Below are 21458 nucleotides of genomic sequence, written 5' to 3'. Positions count from 1 at the left end.
TCCTCTGTATATCAGTATATAGAAGTCCTTTGCTTAGAGCTTGTCAGTTTCACATATAAAAAAAAAAAAATCAGAGCGCCTGGGTGGCTCAGGTGGTTAAGCATCTGCCTTCAGCTCAGGTCATGATCCCAGGGTCCTGGGATCAAGCCCTGCATCAGCTCCCTGCTCAGAGGGGAGTCTGCTTCTCCCTCTCCCTCTGCCCGTCTCCCCCCACCTTGTTCATGCTTGCTCTGTCACTCTCTCAAATAAATAAATAAAATCTTAAAAAAAAAAAAATCCTCCAGTCTCTGGTCTAAAGGGTAAATTATAAGGCTGCCTCTCAGAATTCTGGGAAATCCCATTAATTATTATTAAGACTTTAAATTGACACCCCCCAAACATACCTTTTTCAGTGTGTGGTGGCTCACCCCCTACTTTAAGCTATGCTAATGTTCCAGAGTTCAAGGCCTGTCTGGTTCAATTTCTCCAGGGAATGGATTGGTCTCCAGTCCTCTGCAGAGGTGAGGAAGGAATCCTAGGGTAGAGGAAGAGATGTGACTATCCCAACCACTCCCTTCGTCCAAGCCTCCTGTTTTCAGCCCAGTGCCACACCCCAGCCTTCAAATGCCTGAATCTTTCTGGAACTCAAGGGCAGAAACTATTTCACTTCTTGTTACCTTCTCCCTGTAGGCATTAAAATGATTTTAGTGAGTTTTCAGGAGTAAAGACATGTCTTTTGTTCAGTCTATCATGTTTAACCAAAACCCTCTTATTTTATTTCTATACTTTTTAAAATTTCATCTTTAGCCTACTATTTATTTTGTTGTGTGAGGGGACATGAGGATATAAGTTAAATCTCAGTCCATAGCATAGCCAGCCAAAGATGTATCATTTTTTGAACATCCTTCTTTCTCTCTTGTTTATTACACACAAGGAAGTTGAGTGTACTTTGTCTTGAGAAATCAGAAATAGGATCACAAAATGTGTATCATTTTCTCTGTGTTTAAAGTGGTCAGGCAAGTAGGGACATGTGGAGGGAAGTTATGGCAGCACAGGAGTTGACGTGTTGGACCGCATGGCAGTGTGACAATGGGCGCAAAGTGAAAAATAAGGCTGATAAGATGTGCTAGATATTAAAGGGCATTTTATGCCATCTTGAAAAGTTGGCCTTTATGTAGAGGACCACCAGGTCACAATACGGTGAGGTAAGCCTTGTATTTTAAGAGATACAATCGAACCATCTTGGTTACACCTGAGTAAGTGACCTCGTGATGGTTTCCTTTCCAGTTATATTTGATAAGTAATTTCTACAGTTTTTACTCACCCAAGACACTTCTTTATGATTCTATCAGGGTCTCATGCTTCTGTGGTTTTTACTTCTTTTTGCATCTGAGTGTGACACTGAAGCATTACTCATCTCTAACATGCTAAGTAAGCTCTTCCCTGAATGACTGGGAGACTACATGAATGCACAGAGAAGACCTGAGAGAGCTCAGCAGAAAGCAAATTCAAGGGGCCTAGAACACATGGCCATGCTTTGAACGTCCTCCTGACCACCACACAGATGGGTCAGCAGAGTGTGAATGCCTCACAGCCTTTGGCTGTTTGATGACAACCTCTGCTCAGACCACTGGCAGGCTACTCAGCTATGCAGACCTAAAAGTAAACCCTAGGAAATTAGGCTGAAAGAAACAAAAATTACAATTAAAATCTCAGCAAACATGTTAACAGCTGCATACTGTAGGGAAGATAAATTCTGTAGTACTAAAAAAATTGATCAAAATTCATAGTTGCTACAACATATTAGCTAAAATGTCCAGTTTTCTACAAAAAATTATGAGATGTACAAGGAAACAGGAAAGAGTGACTCATAGTTAGAAAAGTAGTTGATAGAAACTGACTTTTAGTGAGCTCAGTTGTTGGCTTTATCAGGAAAAGATTTCAAAGCAACTATAATGAACACATTCAAATAATTAAAGGAAATATTATGACAACAATTCAGCAACTCAAGGATATCAGTAGAGAAATAGAAACCACACACACATACACACACACACACACACACACATTCTAGAGTTGAAAAAAAAAAACCACACTGACATTTTCAAAAATTTTCACTAGCTGGGTTCAACTCAGTGGTTCAACCACTCATTTGGAGATGTGAGAAGCAGGTATAAGTGAGCTCCAAAGAGAGCAATAGAAGGAAAGTAAAGAGAGCCGCAAAGACCCATGAGACGACATCAAACATATAATAGGAATCCCATAAAGAGATGAGAGACAGAGTGGGGAAGAAAAACATATTTGAAGAAATAATGGCCAAAAGTTCAAATTTGGAAAAAAAAAAACACAAAAACAATCTGCAGATCCGAGATGCTCAAATAATCCCAAGTAGGATAAACAGAAAGATGTCTAAACTTGGACAAGGAGAAACTTTAGAGGAAGAAAAATTATATAAGCTTTTCTCTTTGTCTTTGTCCACAAAGTGTGGACAACTTTGTGACACTGGATTGGAAGACTCAAGTAGGTTGAAAAGAAAAAGGTGGGAAGAGATACGTAATACAAACAAACTATATAGTAGCTGCACTGGATAGATCAGTTAATATATGTCTTCAGGAAAATGTTTCTCATGATTTTGGGTTGATAAGCCAATCATGATGTAATAATTGTAAAAGGATAATATCTAAAAACAGCCCCCAAATACATGAAGCAAAACTGACAGAATTGAAAGAGACTATTCAACAGTTGCAGTTGGAGATTTCAGTGTTCCCCTCATAGAATTAATAGAACAACTTGACAGAAAATTAGTGAAGATACAGAAGATGTAGATAGACTCACTCCACTTAATCGCTTTGATATGTAAAGACCACTCTACAGATGTTGACTTAGAGTAAAATTAGGAAATGTGCTGTGTTTCACCCAAAGAATAAACTCAGCCATAACTACCCACTTGAGGCAAACCAGCTAAGCAGAAAGGGATTAGAGCAAAGCAGGACTCCCAAGAGCCAGAGTCATAAAGATTAACTGGAGGACAGTGCTGAACACAAATGCCTGATGATCAAGAGCAGGATCCTTGCAGGTTAGGGAGGCAAATGCTTTCTCTGCTTAGAAAGAGAAGCTAATTAATTAATTAATTAATTAATTAATTAAAAATTTTAAAAAAAGAAAGAAGCAAAGCTGGGCCAACAGAATTCAGGGGCAAGTGGAGGGTGGGGTGGGGTGGGGTGAAGGAAGATCAGTTGAGCCTCACACTGGAGCTGACAATCCCAGGGCTGATCCCATACAACAGACACAAAAGCAAGTTCCAGAGGAACCAAAAATCCTTCCTGAGATTCCACTCTAGATCATTTTTTCCAAAGTAACATTGGGCCAAAACAAAACACACACACACACACACACACACACACACACAAACCCACTAAAAAACCCAAAGTAACATTGAGCTAGAAATCTGAGGAGCTCAGTCCAGCCTCTACCCTATCTGGCCAGACAGTGTGTGGAGGCCAGGAAAAAGCCCTGGAGCTCAGCAAACTCCACAAACAGAGCCAAGATAACCAGCCTGGACCTTGGTGAGATTAGGATAAAAAAACATCTCTGTAAACCTATCCATTTCTCTGCTCTTATATTTGCTTTCTTTTCCTTCAGCGTTTTGTTTTGTTTTGATTTTTAGTTCCAACCAAGTCCCAGCTGAGCCAAGAGGAACACTGATTTCCCACACCTAAATCAGAATAAATGGTGGAAATGCTTTGGAGGCCACGCGGTGGCGGTGGCGGTAGAGCCAGGGACCCGGTGGCAGAGAGAAAAGAGAGGAAGTGGGACCGGGAGGCCTTCTGGGCAGCAGGGCACACTCACTCCTACTTTCCTTCCTAGGGATTTCTACCTTTCCTTTGCGCTCTGGAAGTTTGTGCCTGCCCAGTGACCTTGAGCGTGAGGCCTGTGACTTCCCATTGTCCAGGCTGAAGAAACAAACAAAAGATTGCCTCTATGGGATTGTGGAATGTTTATTATTCTAAAGAAAAGCATCTGTCTTCTCTCACAGGAAATCCTGTCGCTGTAACTCAGGATGGCCCCCGAAATAAATAGTCCTTAGTGCCTTTATTTAGTTTCTTTCAGCTTTATTGAGATATGACTGATGTATAACATTTGTGTGAGTTTAAAATGTACAACACGATAATTTGATATATATACATATTGTGAAATGATCACTACAATAAGGTTCAACCACAGGCAATCTGGAAGGACCCATTCTGGGGGCATTGGCTGAGTTCAAAGGTAGCACCCACAATTAACGTGGCCCTGTAACCAAACCCTCTCATTCTGATCCCTGGTTCCTGCCCTGCCCTTTCCTTCTCCTTCCGAGGGAGTGAGGTCTTGGACAATACAGCCCTGAGGAGAACATCAGGACTCAGGTCCAGGGATGAGCCATGGAACTCACGGACAAGTATTGCTGTGAACTCCTGGGATGTTTAAGAGCTTTGAGGAAGCCAGAGAAAGTTCACACTGACGGAGAGTGCCTGGTTCCTCTAAGGGGACACAGGGCCACTTACACAACTCTCAAATTGCTAGAGTTTAAGGGACATTTTAGAAGTCTTTTTCTACCTTTAGAAAAGATATATTTTCTTTCGTTGTATTAAGATTTTATATATTGTCTTTCCTTCATCTCTTCTGCAGATCTAAGCAAGTAAAGTATGACATTAACAAAAATTTATTATGATTTTCTATGACTAATATGTAAATATTTACATTCCTCCTTCCTGTCTTTCTCTTTGTTACTTTTTATTTCTTTGCTCACTTTTCAGAATAACTTTCCAGAGTGCATTTCGGAACTGATTGTAAGTTTTTTTTGTCTTCCTATTTTCATTGTTCTCCTTTGCAGTCTAGTTTGTCATGTAGACTCAGGCACCCAAATCAAAAGGAAACACACTTACAAGTATATATGGGATAATCTCCGAGCTGATGTTATCGTTGTTTTATAAAAACCACATTTAGAGATTGTCGGGATGCAGTTTAGTGGGTTAGAGTCTCACTGAGAAAATCGTTCCTATTCCTATAAAGGGCAGACCTGGAGGATTTTGTGATTAAAATGGAGAAAGAAATTTTGGCAAAAGAACTTCATGAGCCTGGTAGTACAGAAGTTAAATGATACAAAGACCAAAGGACACAATGAAATCTTCATCTCTAGAAGACCAGAGCAGGCATAAGAATTCTGCAAGAAGTTATTCCCACATGAAATCAGGTCCCTTTTTGCTTTAAGGTCCTGTAATTTTGTGAAACGAACTAGGGGTGGTGGAAGGGGAGGTGGGCAGGGGGTGGGGGTGACTGGGTGGCGGGCACTGAGGTGGGCACTTAACGGGATGAGCACTGGGTGTTATTCTGTATGTTGACAAATTGAACACCAATAAAAATAAATTTATTAAAGGTTCTGTAATTTTGTAACAGTGTCACCAACTCTATGTGCTGGAGTTTGTTATCATACGTCTTACCAAATATGACTTCCTTTAAATAACAAAATTTGTATTTTAGTGAAATCTAAAATGATTCATTGCCAAATTAAAGAAGGGAGGAGATGTCTCTACTACAAATAAACGTAGCTGATTTTGCTATTTTCTTCCACTTAGAAATAGTGGAGGCTTACCAATTATGGGTGAACCTGGCAAATTTTATCAAATGTATGTTTACTAAACAAATGAATTGTTGTTTTGGACAAGTAGAGACTTTTAATCCTAAGACTTGATAAATGGCAGAAGCCCACATAACTACTGAAGATCAGTCTGACAGGAATTGGCAATGATAACAAACAGAACAATGAAGGTCCACTATCTTAGAATTCACAAAAGAATGGCTTGGCTACTAGCCAGGTATATAATCAGTCTATTTTAGGGTTTATCACACAGACCAATGGATTTTTTCCAAATAATAGTAAATTAGGTGTGGCTCTTTGCTTTCTTTTTTTAAAGTAGGATTTCCTGACAATCTGCCTAGAAGTTATGATACTATCTTTGTATATTTTCATAAAATGGTACATTATGCACCTATGATAAGAAACAATGGGTCTTTCATATCAGCTTTTTGATTCTGGGTGTTTGGGGAATTTTATTCTCAATGGTTCTTTTGACTTCATTAGTCTACATCAAGGCTGAATTTACCTTAGCTCAAGTCCCTCAAAATATGTGTTTTGTGATGCCCTGATACAATAAATAAGGAACACTGTGAAGCCTCTATGGCAGGTTGGCCTCCACTCAAAAACTAGCACAGAGCAGAGATAGCACTGCTACCCACACATCAGTATATAACTTCAGTCCTTGTCACACACATATGCCTTTGAAACCAGATATCTGTGTTTATTAGCACATTGCAGTAATTGCTGCCTAATTAACTTCTCTTATTGTCACAATATATTCAAACTAAAATTTTAATTGTTTGTTCTGAGAGACAATAGTCCTCAACCTCAAATCACTTAAGGTTCTGTTTATTATTGAAGCTGTCATAAAGCTGAGAATTTGTTTATTAATACTAGTAAGAAAATTCATTTTTATTAGTTGGACATACTATAAATCCATTGAAAAAATTATGAAAAAAATTAAAACATGACTTACTCTTATATGTATTTGGTGCAAAATTTAAGGTTATATTAAAGTAATTGCTTGGAGTGCCTGGGTGACTCAGTCGGTTAAGTGTCTGCCTTTGGCTCACATCATGATCTCAGGGTCCTGGGATTGAGTTCCCCATCTGGCTCCCTGCTCAGTGGGGAATCTGCTTCTCCCTCTCCCTCTGTCCCTCCTCCCTGCTCATCCTCCCTCTCTCTCTCAAATAAATAAATTAAATCCTTAAAAAAATAAAGTAATTGCTCAAACTTTCTTTCTTTGTTTTTATTTATTTACTAATTGGGCTCCACACCCATTGTAGGGCTTGAACTCAGGACCCTGAGATCAAGAGTCCTATGCCCCACTGACTGAGCCACCCAGATGCCCCATTAACTGCTCAAACTTAAGTAATGCTCAAAATGTTTAAAAATCCAACATCCCTAACAAAACTCTCAGCAAAATACAAATAGGAACCCTCTCAATCTCATAAAGGGTAACCTACAGCTAACATCATACTTAATGGTAAAGACTGAATACTTTTTCCCTACTATTGGGAATGAGGGAGGCAAGGATATCTATTCTGACTTATTTAAGTTGGTACTGGAGATCTTAGGCTGTGCAATAAATCAGGAAAAAGAAGTAAAAGGCATGCAGATAAGAAAGGAAGGAGTAAAGCTATTTGTATTTGGAGGAAGCATGATCACCTATAGAAAATCCAATGGCATCACAGAAAAGGTGCTAAAATTAATAATTGAGTGTAGCAATGTTACAGGATACAAGATTAATATACAAAAGCCAAGTATATTTCTATATACTAGTGAAGAACAGTCTCAACTTGAAATTTAAAAAAATCAATGCCATTTTTAGAGCATCAAAAGTATTAAACATTTAGGGGATCTCTGTGGCTCAGCAGTTTAGCGCCTGCCTTCCACTCAGGATCCTGGAGTCCCGGGATCGAGTCCCACATCAGGCTTCTGCATGGAGTCTGCTTCTCCTTCTGCCTGTGTCTCTCATGAATACATAAATAAAATCTTTTTTTTTTTTAAAAAGTATTAAACATTTAGGGATAAATCTGACCAAACATGGTAAGACCTATACATCAAAACTTATAAAACATTTCTAAGAGAAATTAGAGAAGACTTAAACTGATGAAGACATGAAGTGTTTTCATAAAGGAGAAGAATCAATATTGTTAAAATGTCCATTCTTCTGAAATTGACCATCCCAGCCAAAATCAGTATTCTTTTCTTCTGTAGTAATTAGTAAACTGATTCTAAAATTCATATGAAAATGCAAAGTACCTGGAATAGGTCCAAAAAAAGGAATGAAGTTGATAGATATATATACCATTTGGTTTCAAAATTACCATGAATCTACAGTAATCAAAGTTGTGTGGAATTGGCCTGCATAAAATAGACATTGAGGAAGAGAGTGTCCAGATTCAATTGATTTTCCACAAAAGTACCAAGGTAATTCAATGAGGAAAGGAAAATCTTTTTAATAAATAGTATTGGAAAAATTGGATAACCTATACCCCTCAAAAAGGAACCTCAAAACATACTTTACAACATATGCAAAAATTAGCTTGAAATGTATTGTAGACGTAAGTATAAAATTAAAATTATAATAGTTCTAGAAGAAAATACAGGAGAAAATCTTAATGACCTTTGGTTTGTTGAAGAGCTCTTAAATATGACACAATGGGGCACCTGGGTGTCTCAGTTGTTGAACGACTATCTTTGGCTTGGGTCATGATTCTGGGGTCCTGGGATTGAGTCCTGCATCAGGCTCCCTGTAGGGAACCTACTTTTCCCTCTGTCTATGTCTCTGCCTCTCTCTCTGTATCTCTCATGAATAAATAAATAAAATCTTTTTAAAAATGACACCAAAAGCACAGAGTGAAAAAGAAAAAAATTCAGTAATTGTACTTCATCAGAATAAAAACTTTTTGCTCTTTAAAAGACTGCCATAAAAATGAAACAGCAAACCACAAACTGAGAAAAATCTTCACAAAAGCTTTACGTACAAAGTACTTTATCTAGAATATAAAAATATCTCTTATAAACCAATCAGAAAGTAACTTTTATTTGAAATGGGCAACATATTTGAACAGACACTTTAGCAAAAGAAGATATATGGATGACAACAAATTAAAAGGTCCTCATGAGCTATTAATGAATTACAAATTAAAATCTGAATGAGCTATGACTACACAATCATTAGAGTGGCAACAATGAAAAAGGCTGACAATATCAGGTGTTTGTGAGACTATGAAGCAATTAGAATTCTCTCCGGTAGAAATGTGAAGGGTGCAAGCACTGTGAAAACCTTAAACAGTTTCCTCATAAGTTGTATCTATAATTTGACCCAACCATTCCACTCCTGGGGTTACTCAAAGAAATGACAGTAGATTCTACACAGAGATTTTGTACACAGTGTTCATGGTAGCTTTTTTTTTTTTTAAGATTTTTTTTTTATTTATTCATGAGAGACAGAGAGAGAGGAAGAGACACAGGCAGAGGGCTCCATGCAGGGAGCCCCATGTGGGACCCGATCCCGGGACTCCAGGATCACGCCCTGGGCCAAAGGTGGCCAAACCACTGAGCCACCCAGGCATCCCTATGAAGATATTTGTTTAAGCAAATTAGGTACACATACATAAAGTCAAGCAGAACTTCCTGAGTTGGGGGAAGGGACGAATAGATTATGAAAAGTCACCAGGAAACATTTTGGGATAACAATATTAACATCCCTTATCCACACTATGGTGATGGTTTCATGAGAGTATAAATATGTCAAAACTCATCACATTTTATACCTTAAATATATGCAATTTATTATATGGAAAATATAGCTCAATAAAGCAAAAAAAAATGCTTTGTTAAACACTATTCTTTTTATTCCTCCCAATTTGTTCATGAATTATGTAATGTTAGCAATCAAAGTTTGCATAGCTTCACCCAGTATTTCAAAATTTTTTGCTTACAGTATTTAAACGATAATTATATTGTTAAGCTAAATTTATATTTAAGGTGTTAAAATGCGGTTTAATAATATTTTATCATTAAAAGTTACTTCAGAGGGCAGCTCAGATTGGCTCAGCGGTTTAGCGCCACCTTCAGCCCAGGGCCTGATCCTGGAGACCTGGGATCGAGTCCCATGTTGGGCTCCCTGCATGGAGCCTGCTTCTCCCTCTGCCTGTATCTCTGCCTCTCTCTCTCTCTGTCTGTCTCTCATGAATAAATAAATAAAATCTTTTTTAAAAAAAGTAACTTCAGAAAATATGGAAAATATTTTTTAAATATTAAGTATATTTCCTACCACTTAGGAATAACAGCTACTATTTTTGTTTTCAGACTTCTTCATGAATATATAAACATAATTTTTAAAATTGGGATTATAGTGCATGTCATGTTTTGTGTCTTGATTGTAGTATTACATTTACAAGCATTTTTACATGTAATTATATTTTACATGTAATTGTCAAAAATACAATTTTTCTCATGTGTAATAAACATTACATTATAATGGATATGCCATAATTTCTTTAACTTTCCTTGTTTGGGGACATTTAGGTTGTCCTTGTTTACACTAATCTATATTATGCTGTGCACTATATATTTGCACTAATATATATTAAACATCTCTGTGTGTGTGTTAAACCTTTTCTTTATTTTTTTTTAGTATAAACTCTTAGAAATGAATTAATGATCAAAGACTAATAAGACTATATTAAGGACTCCTGACATGGTGTCAAACTTTTTCAGCAATATTGTACCACCTTACATCTCTATTGGAAATACATAAAATTATGTGAGAGCATTTATCTTACTATATTCTCTAAAGTATTGAACTTATAGAGGTTTTACATTTTAACATAATATTCTCCTTACTGTTAAGGAAATAAGGAAATTCCTTGAAGGAAATTATTATTTTGATATAACATCCTTCTTAAAAGATAGAAGTCAGTTTTTCAAAAAAGTGAAAACCAACGCATCACTTTTATGAGACAAGTAGTGTTGTTCACACTTATTAACAGGGGCACCTGGGTGGCTCAGTGGTTGAGCATCTGCCTTTGGCTCAGGGCATGATCCTGGGGTCCTGGGATCAAGTCCCACGTCAGGCTCCCTGCAGGGAGCCTGCTTCTCCCTCTGCCTCTCTCTATGTCTCTCATGAATAAATAAATAAAACTTAAAAAAATTAATTAACATTGCATTACAATTCTTGTCAATCTCACAATATTTCTTTTGTTAACATACAGAATACCTTCTATAAATAATCTCTGATTCTGATACATGAACACATAAAAATTTTGTAAGATTTTTTTTTTTTAAGTAGGCTCCACACCCAGCATGGAGCCCAGTACTCCATGACCCTGAGATCAAGACCTGAGCTGAAATCAAAAGTTGGAGGCTCAACCAACTGAGCCACCCAGGTAGCCCTGTAAGGCACAGTTTGTGAAATGGTGAATTTTCTTTCTTTTTCATGTAATGTGTTTGGCTTTTTTCTTTTTCACTTAATTATAGGTCTCCAGTAGAAATTGTCATCTGGTAAGAAGTGACAATTACTTAGCTACAAATATCAAGTATAATTTTATAGACTGAATAGTTAAAACTAAAGAGTCATTCTAGGATGTATAGCCTGTTTAGATCCCTGTCACAGATAGATTTTTAGATAAATCTAAAAAATAGATTCCCTGTTTTTAAATTGTGTTATATCAGGGACAAAGCTAAGACACAGGTCAGGGGCTGGGATCTTTTCATTTTTTGTGAATTCTAACAGAATGCTGAGTCTTCTAGGTCTTTATTTGATGATTCTGACCTTTACCCAAATGATTGATGTGACCCTGCTGGTCTAGCAGCACTGAATGGTGTAGCCTCAGACAGTCTGTGATGCATTAGGGCCCATGACCCTCAAGATAATTCAGGTAGGGCCAACATCCATAGGTTATGTTATGTCAGCTTTTAGTGGGATATTTGGAAAGAAAGATGGTAAAGAAGCAGACAAAAAGTTGTACTATTTGGGACCAAAGAGTGAGTGCACATGCTTCGAATTAGGTCCACAGGAGCCTATCAAAGACATGATCTAAACTCCGAGTTAAAGGTAAACAATGTGCATATTCATTCAGTGTTGCAGTATGGTATGAAAACATGTTGAGATGATGAGAAGTGGTGTTGAAAGTATGTGAGGCAAGTACCTCACGCCCCCTGCCTTCCATGGTGTCTGGCCCTGCAGGCTTTTAGCCAAAGTATGCTGAATGAGGAGGTGGTTGTTATCTTGGAGTCAAGAAAATGGGGAGAGTAAAACTACCATCAAGGAAAGACTCCTTGGGCTGAGATGTTACTGTCAGAATAGCCCAAGATGACTTTGAGTACGAAAAATGAATTGACAGTAAAGGTGAGCAGTCTGAGTTTTCTTTGAAATTTAAATAAATCGTCCTTGAGACTGTCAGCCTGCTTTGTCAGTAACTATACTTTTTGGCCTTCAGACTTACCAAGGAGACTGGGTGGAGTGGGAAGAAGGATGATGCCTTTCTCATCAAAGGAAGCCAATCCCAGGGGCTCCAGCCCGCAAGTAGATGAGGGATCAAGGAATTGGATTGTCTGGATCCAGTTTTTACCAGAATGATGGGCCAGAGAAAGAAGGAACCTTGGACAGTCTGACCTAGTTATGTTTGTATTCCAAGGAAAAATGAGTAAGTGGCATAGCCATCAAACTTTTTAAGGCTGCTTCTAAGTTTGAAATTTCTTAATGATGTTATTTCAACCCCTTATATGTTTTTCTTCTTTTTGAAAGCTGTGAAATTCCTCAGAAACACTCAAGAGTCAGTTTCTGGCATAGAGAGGAAAAAGAGAGGGAGAAACAAAGATATCGTTTTCAGGGCCAAAGACGGAAGAAGGCTCAGCTAGGGAGTGTGGGACCATGCTAGAAGAAAGCTAGGGTCACCCTTGGTTTCTCTGAGAGGAGAGGATGAATAAAGAGCCAGCCTGGCGAGGAGACATGTCCCTGGGCATCTGTACTAGCAGGAGAACCTGGCCACCAAAGGCATTTTGAGTTTCTGGGTAGGAATGATGGCTGGAACTCTACAGTGGAGAAGAAAAAAATCATTAAATTTTCCATCAGACACTAACATGTTGTTTCAGATCATGAGGTTTACTTTCCCGAATGTATCTTCTTAAAATCCCACACTGGAGGCAGCCCCGGTGGCGCAGCGGTTTAGCGCCGCCTGCAGCCCAGGGTGTGATCCTGGGGATCTGGGATCTAGTTCCACATCAGGCTCCCTGTGTGGGGCCTGCTTCTCCCTCTGCCTCTTTCTGCTCTCTCTCTCTCTCTCTCTCTCTCGCTCTGTGTCTCTCATGAATAAATAAAAAATAAAATATTTTTTAAAAAATCCCACAGTGATTTTACATCTTTCTCATTATTCATGCCTTGCAGCAGGGCAGCATTCTAAGCCCTGGGTGAGCTCCTGAGTGTAAATCCTGACCTCACTGATTACCAGTCATGTTAACACTTCCATTTGTTTCCACACACATAAAATTAAAAACAAAAATAAAAAAAGAAAAAGAAGAAATACTACCTTCCGGCCACATTAGTTGGGAGGATTCAGTGACATAGCACCTGTAAAGCTCTTAGTAGATCACCTGGCCTAGAGCAGGTGGTGGCTAAATGCTTTTGTTGCTACTAACTCAGTGGTGCCAGTATTTCGGTATTGGGCATTGGGTACTCAGGCACACAGACTTTGTCGATGACAGGAAACCCAAATTTAGCGTAATGTGGTGGAGACAAGTCTACTTAGATGTCTACTGCATTAGACATCCCTTAGGTGACACTTGAGATCTTTTAGCCTCATCTTTCTCAGACTTTGGCCTTTTCTTTGGGTCTAGCCGCTGCTACAGTACCAGCTCTGCATGTGCTCTGACTTCAGGCAGGTGCCACAGAATGGTGGCGCCCCTCATGACTGTGCCATTCACTGGCTGACTCCTTTGTTGGGGCTTCCCTGTTGTGGGAAGTGTCTTTGAAGGAATAGACATACCCTTCTCTTCCTCTTTCCCTTTCTCTTTTCTTTTTAAAAAGATTTTATTTATTTGAGAGAGAGAGAGAGAGCATGAGTAGAGGGTGGGGGGTGAGAAGGGATAGAAGGAGAGGGATAGCAGATTCCCCACTGAGCGTGGACCCCAATGCAGGACTCTATCCCAGGACCCTGAGATCATGACCTGAGTCAAAGTCAGACACCTAACTGACTGAGCCACCCAGGCGCACCTAAGAATGGACATGCCTTCTCTTTATCTCTACTCCTCTTTCCTGGCTTTGATGCAAATGTGATGGCAGGAGCTAGAACAGCTTTTTTGCAATGAAGTAGAAGTCATGTGTTGAAGATGGCAGAGCACAGAGACAAGAGCAGCTGGGGTCTCTGGTGAATGGGCAGGCACCACACCAGCTTTAGACTGCCTATCTGGATATCATTTTGAGAAAGAAAAGTTTCTGACCTTTTAAAAGACTATTATTTGGGGTTTTCTGTCACTTTCTGCTAAACTTAATCCTAACCGTTCAAATAGAAAATTGGCATTCTGTATGAATGACATGAAAGGAAGAAAAAATAGCATCAGTGTTATTTTAGATGCATTACATGGCAGCACTGGATCCAGACGTCAATGTTTTCACCATTACATTTTATCATCTCTTCTAAATTTAGGGTATGTGAGCCAGATGTCCAGTGACCTGGTTGCCTTTGAGATAACAGAATACTGACATTTCAGACTAGCATACAACAAAACACTCTCCATTCAGAAAGCTGAACTGTCAGTACTTCTCATCTACATTAACACTTGATGTTAATTACAGTAGTGTTTACCATGGGTCAGGCTCTGTGCTAAGCTCTCCGATTAGAAAACCCAGGGAATCACACTCTGTGAAGGATGTGTTTGAGAGGGTCAGAGTACTGGCCTGGGATTCCAGGTGGGAAGTTAACCAGCATTTTAGATTAAAACAGAAGCAGAGTTAGGGAGGAGTGGGTGGGCTATAGAACTCTATAAGAGACAGTATTCACAGGAGTTGATTACTGATGGAAATCCAGGGCTGAATGGGTTCAGAATTATTCTCAGGTTTCTAGGATGGAGGTCTGGCTAGGAAATGGCTTAAAAAATTGAGACGGAACACACACAAATGAAGACAAGGAAGAGGGGAGGAGGAGGTTTGATAGAGAAGGTAGAAAAAATGATGCATTTAGCCTGGGAAGGTTAGATTTGAGGTGTTCCTGGGTGCCAAGTGGAGAAGCTAAGCAGGAAATGAATAGATGAGCCTGGAGCTCTGAGGACAAGGCTTGGTTAGAGCATGTGATTTGTAATTTTTTGTTTGTGCCGTTGTGCTTCCCAGTGGCCTGAGTTTCTTGGGGGAGAAATAGTCTTGCTAATCTTGTATTCCCAGAACTTAGAACAGAACCTACAACATACATAGTCAATGCTCAATAAGTGTTGGGTCAGTGATTAAGTGACAGTTAAATAAATGAATGGATGAATTTCAATCAGTCAAAAAAGGTACATGCGTTTGTCATCTCAAGTTGAAAACTCCTGTATATATTCCAGTCGAAACATGATTATACACCTCAGTTGGTTGCAGCGTACCATTATGGTTTTTACTTTAAAGATTTTAAGTTATTTTTTTGAGAGAGAAAGAGTACAAACAAAGGGGGAGGGGCAGAGGAAGAGGGAGAAGCAGACTCCTCACTGAGCAGGGAGCCCATGGGCCTCCATCCCAGAACACTTGGATCATGACCTGAGCTGAAAGCAGATTCTTAACTGACTGAGCCACCCAAGCATTCCGTTAAATATGTTTTAATAAGCTTCTACAGGTTAGCCTCAACATTGAGCCATCCTTCAAAGTCATTTCCACCGGAAAAAGAAAAACCTTTCAGATTCCGAAGTACTTTATACCATACCTTTCAACCAAAGGTCTTTCAGTAGTTGGGAAAGCCATTCTTTTTTTTTTTTTTTTTTCCTTCTGAGGAACTTACCATAACATCCTGCAATGTGTTCTGGAAGCCACCATGTCTAACATGTAGCTGAGAAGTAGGTCAGAGCATTGGACAGTCACCAGTCACCACCTCAATGCTTCAGGGCCACCCTGGCTACACTCTTTTCAAATCAGATCGCAATGCCCAGAGGAGTTTTGAGGAAGGGAACAGAGAGGCACGGTGATCTGAAAATTAGTCCCCATCTGAAAGTACTGCAAGATTCATAACTGGATTAAATCAAGGACCCCAGTGAGTTTGCAAAGGGCCTATACAGTTTTCCCCCTTTCTTCACAATAGTTATGAGGAATAGGTAGGTATTTTCCCAAAACAGCCAATTCTGATTCAGACAGCCTCTCCATCTTTTCTGTAATCATTACATATATATTCTTCTTGAGTAAAAAAGCATTCATACATTCAGTTACTTAGTTTTATTTATTTTTTCTTTTCTTTTCCCAGAGTGTCTAGAAGCACCTCTGGTACAAGCCCACTGAAACCTTGCTCACTCCTCTAGGTAAGGCTTCTAGAATATTTTGGGCCACAAATGAAACCTGGCAGGCCACAGGCTGACTGGCAGGGATTAGGATGGACCATAGTTCCTAATTTATTAACCCTCCTATTGTATAAAAGCAATTTATAGTGAAAGTTGCTTTTGAATTGTTTCAAGTAATGGCTATTGTACCCAGTTAGGGCTCTGAAGAGAAAACAGAACCAATAGATAAATATATGAGAAGATTTATTCTAGGAATTGGCTTATGTGGTTATGGAGGCCAGGAAGTCCCATGACCTGTTGTCTGCCAGCTGGAGAACCAGAAAAGCTAGCGGTATAATTTAGTCTGAGTTGAAGGCCTGAGATTCACAGTCCAGTGGTATAACTCCCAGTCCAAGGTGAGAGGCCTGAACAATGGGGCCTCTGGCATAAGTCCTGGAGCCTGAAGATGGATATTCCAACTCAAAAAGAAGGAGAATTAGCCCTACCTTCACCTTTTTGTTCCAATTGGAATCCCAGTAGGTTGATACCCACCCATACTAGTGAAGGCAGATCTCATTCAATACACTAAATGAAATGTTAAACCTGTGCCAGAAATACCTTCACAGACATAACCCCTTGAAAATATATATTTTTTAACCAATTACTTGGGTATCCTTTAAACCAGTCAAATTGACACATAAGATTAACCATCACAGGTGTATTTCAGGAAATAAGTGGCAAGGTCTCAAAGTAATCAAGCCTGCACAAGAACTCTGTCATTTTGGGATCCCTGGGTGGCACAGCGGTTTAGCACCTGCCTTTGGCCCAGGGCGCGATCCTGGAGTCCCGGGATCGAGTCACACATCGGGCTCCCGGCATGGATCCTGCTTCTCCCTCCTCCTGTGTCTCTGCCTCTCTCTCTCTGTCTATCATGAATAAATAAATAAATCTTAAAAAAAAAGAACTCTGTCATTTTAATACAGTAATCATGCCTAGATATTATATACCATTAGTGTTGCCAAAAACAATATTTGAAAAATATCAGTGATTTTCTTTGCACTTAATAAATGCATTGCATTGGTTCTCAGACTTGAGTACACCAAATTGAGAGCAGCAGATTGTAATTAATGTGAAAGTTGGAGTCAGAAAACCTAGATCTTAGTCTCACACTAACTTCTTGCATAGTTACATTCATTCATGCAACAAATATTTATTGAACACCATATAAAGGTCTGGACTTTGTGGTAAGTGCTAGGGCACAAAGGTGAAAAGAAATTGACATTGTATCTACATTTACAGGCTTGTCTAATAGAGAGGACAGACATCAATTAAAAACAAATCTGTGAATTAACAATACAACTGCCATGAAGTACTACAAAGAAAAGTCACATGGAGATTGTGCCAGGGTAGCAGGGTGGTTAGTACAGGCTTGATTATGATTGAGATCTGAAGGATAATCAGGTGTCAACTGGATAAATGGGGCAGAGGGAATTATATTTGCAAAGTCCTAGTGGCCCGGATGGGACAGCAGGCATATTCTAGGAATTATACAGTCAGAATTGCTTGAGCTTGAAGGATGAGTGCAAACCAATGGGCAATAATAGGAGGTCAACAAATGGGTCTGAGGGGGAGGAGATGGGAAGGAGATGTGAGATAATCATAATTGCATTTCAACAAATTAACTCTGGATTCAATATTGAAAAACAATTATAGGGGGACACAAGCTGACATGAGAACGCTATTACAGTTACAACGCTACTATTGCTGGTCCAGAAGAGATAACCATCGTCTGATCTAGTTGGGATGGTAGAGATAGGAAAAATTAGACTGAGGCAAGAGGAGGTCAAAGCAATAGGATTAAGCAATAAACTGGGTGTGAAGGAGGTAAAGAAGAGGGCAGTGTTACGGTGGGCTCTTATATTTCCGGTTGAGTTAGGGAATAATGAAAGCATACAAGACAAACTGTAGATCCTATTTTCTTCTTCTGCAAAATAAGAGGCAGACTTTTCTTTGAAGTCCAGTCCAGATTTAAAATTGTATAATTGAATTATAGAATTCAATCATTTTTTGAAAATAGAGTACCCTAACTCGAGTGGAAATCTTTTTTTTTTTTTTTTGAGTGGAAATCTTTACAGGTAAATGCTTCAGTTATCTATTTTTACATAGAAAATTACCTAACCCTTAGTAACTTAAGAGAACAGTTACTATCTCATAGTTCCTGTGGGTCAGGGAATCAGGAGGAGCTGAGCTGGGTGGTTTTGGTGTAGGGTCTTTCAAGTGGTGGCATTCAGATTCTTGGCAGGGGCTGCAGTCACCTGACAGCTTGCCTGGGGTTAGAAGTTTCATCTGCCTCCACAGTGGCCTACTCACACAGCTGTCAGAGGAATGCCTCAGGTCCTCACAGCTCTTGGCAGGAGACCTCCAGTTCTTACCCCATGGGCATCTCCACAGACTCCTGAGTGTCCTGGTGACATGGCTTCTGGCTTGCCCCAAGGCATGTGGTCCCAGAGAGAGTCAACGAAGAGGAAGCTGCAGCGCCTTTTATGATCTTGTCTCAGAAGTCATGTACCATCAATTCCACTTTTCTATGTTAGAAGCAAGTCACTAAGTCCAGTCCACACTCACAGAGGGGAATTAGACCCTACCTCTTAAAGGAGGCATATCAAATAATATGCAGATACATCCTAGAACCACCACAGTGAAGTTTAAGTCTTCTACACTTGACACTTCAAAAACTGCTAGGCACCTTTCCTCAATAGTAAATAACAACTGTTGTATACATTCAACTAAATTAAAATAAAACTGAAGTGTTATAAAACTAGAAAACAGCTGTCTGGAACACTCAGTGCTAAAGTTCTAAGGGTGACTATTCATTTAGATCTCTGTAATGAGACAAGGACAGTCTAATAATGCACAAAGCTTATTGAGTCATAAACTAATAGATATTTGGGTCAAAAATTATGAAACACTATGAAGTGATTCTCTGTACATAAATACTTTCTGCATAGATCTTAAGATACATGATAAATTCTAGAAATTACATGTTATATATGAGAATCAAATATTTTATGGGTGAATCAGAGTCAGAGTTGAAGAATATTAGAGCTTGAAGAAAGTGTACAGGAGGGTTGGTCTAATCTAGCTCCCTATTTAATAGAAAACTGGGAGTCGATACACATTTTTTTCTTTAAATTGGTTTTTTTCCTGGAGCTCTCACACAGTGGGAGGAAGCCACTTTTGATGGGGTGGCCATTTCACAATACTACTTATTGGAGAGGGGAGTCATTGCTCTTTGAGATCTTCTTCTAGTCCTGAAAATCCCAGCCCTCTTCAGACAAGCTGTTGGAAAGGCACAACAGGTGTCACATTCTCCTTTGTTTCATAGTCTTTGCAAGTAAGTTACAGAAGAGTTCATTGGATCTTCCAGGGTCACTTAGCAACCTGTTTATAGGAATTGGGAATAAAGCCAAAGTTATGGGTTCCTTCATTTAGACTCTTTCCACTCTCTTGCTTACCTCTGAAATTTTATTGCCTTTTATCACAAACTAAACTGGCTTTTTTAAATCATATAAGCAGAGAGGATTAAGTAATAACTTTTACTTTGTCTCTGTTGAAGATTAATATGCTCATATCTGTGAATACATTATGAATTATGTACTTATGTAATTTGATCTTTGATAGGGAGAGAATAAAGGTAGGAGCAGACTTGTGGTTTCTTGAGTCTTCCTTATAGGTACATTACCCATCTTCCTCTGTTGACTGTAATGAATTTTTTTTTTTTTATAATTAATTTTTTATGGTGTTCAATTTACCAAACATACAGAATAAACACCCCAGTGCTCATCCGTCAAGTGTACCCCTCAGTGCCCGTCACCCCATTCACCCCCACCCTCCTACCCCCACCACCCTAGTTTCATTTCCCAGAGTTAGAAGTCTTTATGGTTCTGTCTCCCCATTTCTGATATTTCTCACTCATTTCTTCTCCCTTCCCTTATATTCCCTTCGTATTATTCTATTCCCCCAAGAGAATGAGAACATACACTGTTTGTCCTTATCCGGTTTACTTTGGCCAAGTTCAAAAAGGGGTGTTGCCTGAGTTCTTCTATGGTGATTTTGATGGAAGTTGTCTCAATTTAGTTTTCATCTATTTTGAGTTTATCTTTGAGTATGGGCAGAGAGTGGTTCCAAGTTTCATCTTCTGCATGTGGCGATGTCCATTTTCCAGCACCATTTATTGAAGAGACTGTCTTTCTTCCAGTGATATGTCTTTCCTCCTTTATCGTTATATTAGTTGACCATAAAGTTCAGGTCCAACTTCTGGGTTCTCTGTTCTGTTCCATTGATCTATTGTCTATTTTTGTGCCAGTACCACACTGTCTTGATGAACACAGCTTTGTAGTACAACCTGAAAATCTGGCATTGTGAAGCCCCAGATATTGGTTTTCTTTTTTTTAAAATTCCCTGGCTGTTTGGGGTCTTTTGATTCCACACAAATCTTAAATAATTTGTTCTAAGTCTCTGAGAAAGTCATGGAATGTTGATAGGATTGCATTATACGTGTAAATTGCCCTGGGTAACATTGACTTTTCACAATATTAATTCTGCCATCCATGGAGATGGAATATTTTTCCATTCTTTGTGTCTTCCTCAATTTCTTTCAGAAGTGTTCTGTAGTTTGTAGGGTATATTTTGAGATAACCATTGAATGGTAAATGGGACTCCTACCTTTTATTTTCAGGTTGTAGGTGTCCTTTGTCTAAAATGAGTCTCTTGTAGACAGAAATAGATGGGTCCTGTTTTTTATCCAGTCTGAAACCCTGACGCCTTTTGATGGGGTAATTAAGCCCATTCAGTTTCAGAGTTACTTGAACTTCTTTCTTAAAGGGAGTTTAAGAGTTCCCCCCTTTAAATTTCTGGCAGGAGCTGGTTTGGAGGTTCACATATTTCTTTCAGTTCCTGCCTGTCTTGGAAGATCTTTACCTCCGATTGTTGAATGAGAGCCTTGTGAAAAAGTATTTCTTGGTTGCATGTCTTCTCATGTAGGACCCTGTATATATCCTGCCAGCCTTTCTGGACCTGCCACGTCTCTGTGGAGAGGTCTGCTGTTACCCTAATATCCTCCCCATGAAGTAGGACTTCTTGTTCTTGTTGCTTTAAGGATTTCTCATTATCTTTGGAATTTGCAAGCTTCATATTGATGTCGAGGTGTTGAACGGGTTTTAATTGATTTTAGGGGGGATCTCTCTATTTCTGGATCTGAATGCTGTTTCCCTTCCAGATTGGTGAAAGTTTTCAGCTAGGATTTGTTCAAATACATATTCTGGCCCTCTGTCCCTTTCGGCGCCTCGGGACCCCAATTAAACGTAGGTTTGTCTTCATCAGACTGTCATTATATTTGCTATCTGTCTTCATGGTCCCT

At 39.2% G+C, this 21458-nt stretch overlaps 1 protein-coding gene and 1 non-coding gene across 2 annotated transcripts in view; one reads left to right on the top strand and one right to left on the bottom strand.

Annotated features, from left to right (window-relative positions):
• The window catches only part of RDX (radixin), a 151293-nt gene that overhangs the window by 38292 nt on the left and 91543 nt on the right, over positions 1-21458 (top strand). The gene's annotated exons all lie outside the window — the stretch shown is intronic.
• On the bottom strand, positions 16026-16160 carry LOC129497982 (small nucleolar RNA SNORA52). The gene has a single exon (XR_008662028.1). It is a non-coding gene; the product is annotated as a small nucleolar RNA SNORA52 (small nucleolar RNA).

This window comes from Nyctereutes procyonoides, unplaced genomic scaffold (assembly GCF_905146905.1).
Source record: "Nyctereutes procyonoides isolate TBG_1078 unplaced genomic scaffold, NYPRO_anot_genome, whole genome shotgun sequence".
NCBI classification, from domain to species: domain Eukaryota; kingdom Metazoa; phylum Chordata; class Mammalia; order Carnivora; family Canidae; genus Nyctereutes; species Nyctereutes procyonoides.
Note: the sequence above shows the minus strand (reverse complement) of the source record. Positions and strands in the feature narration are given on the sequence as shown.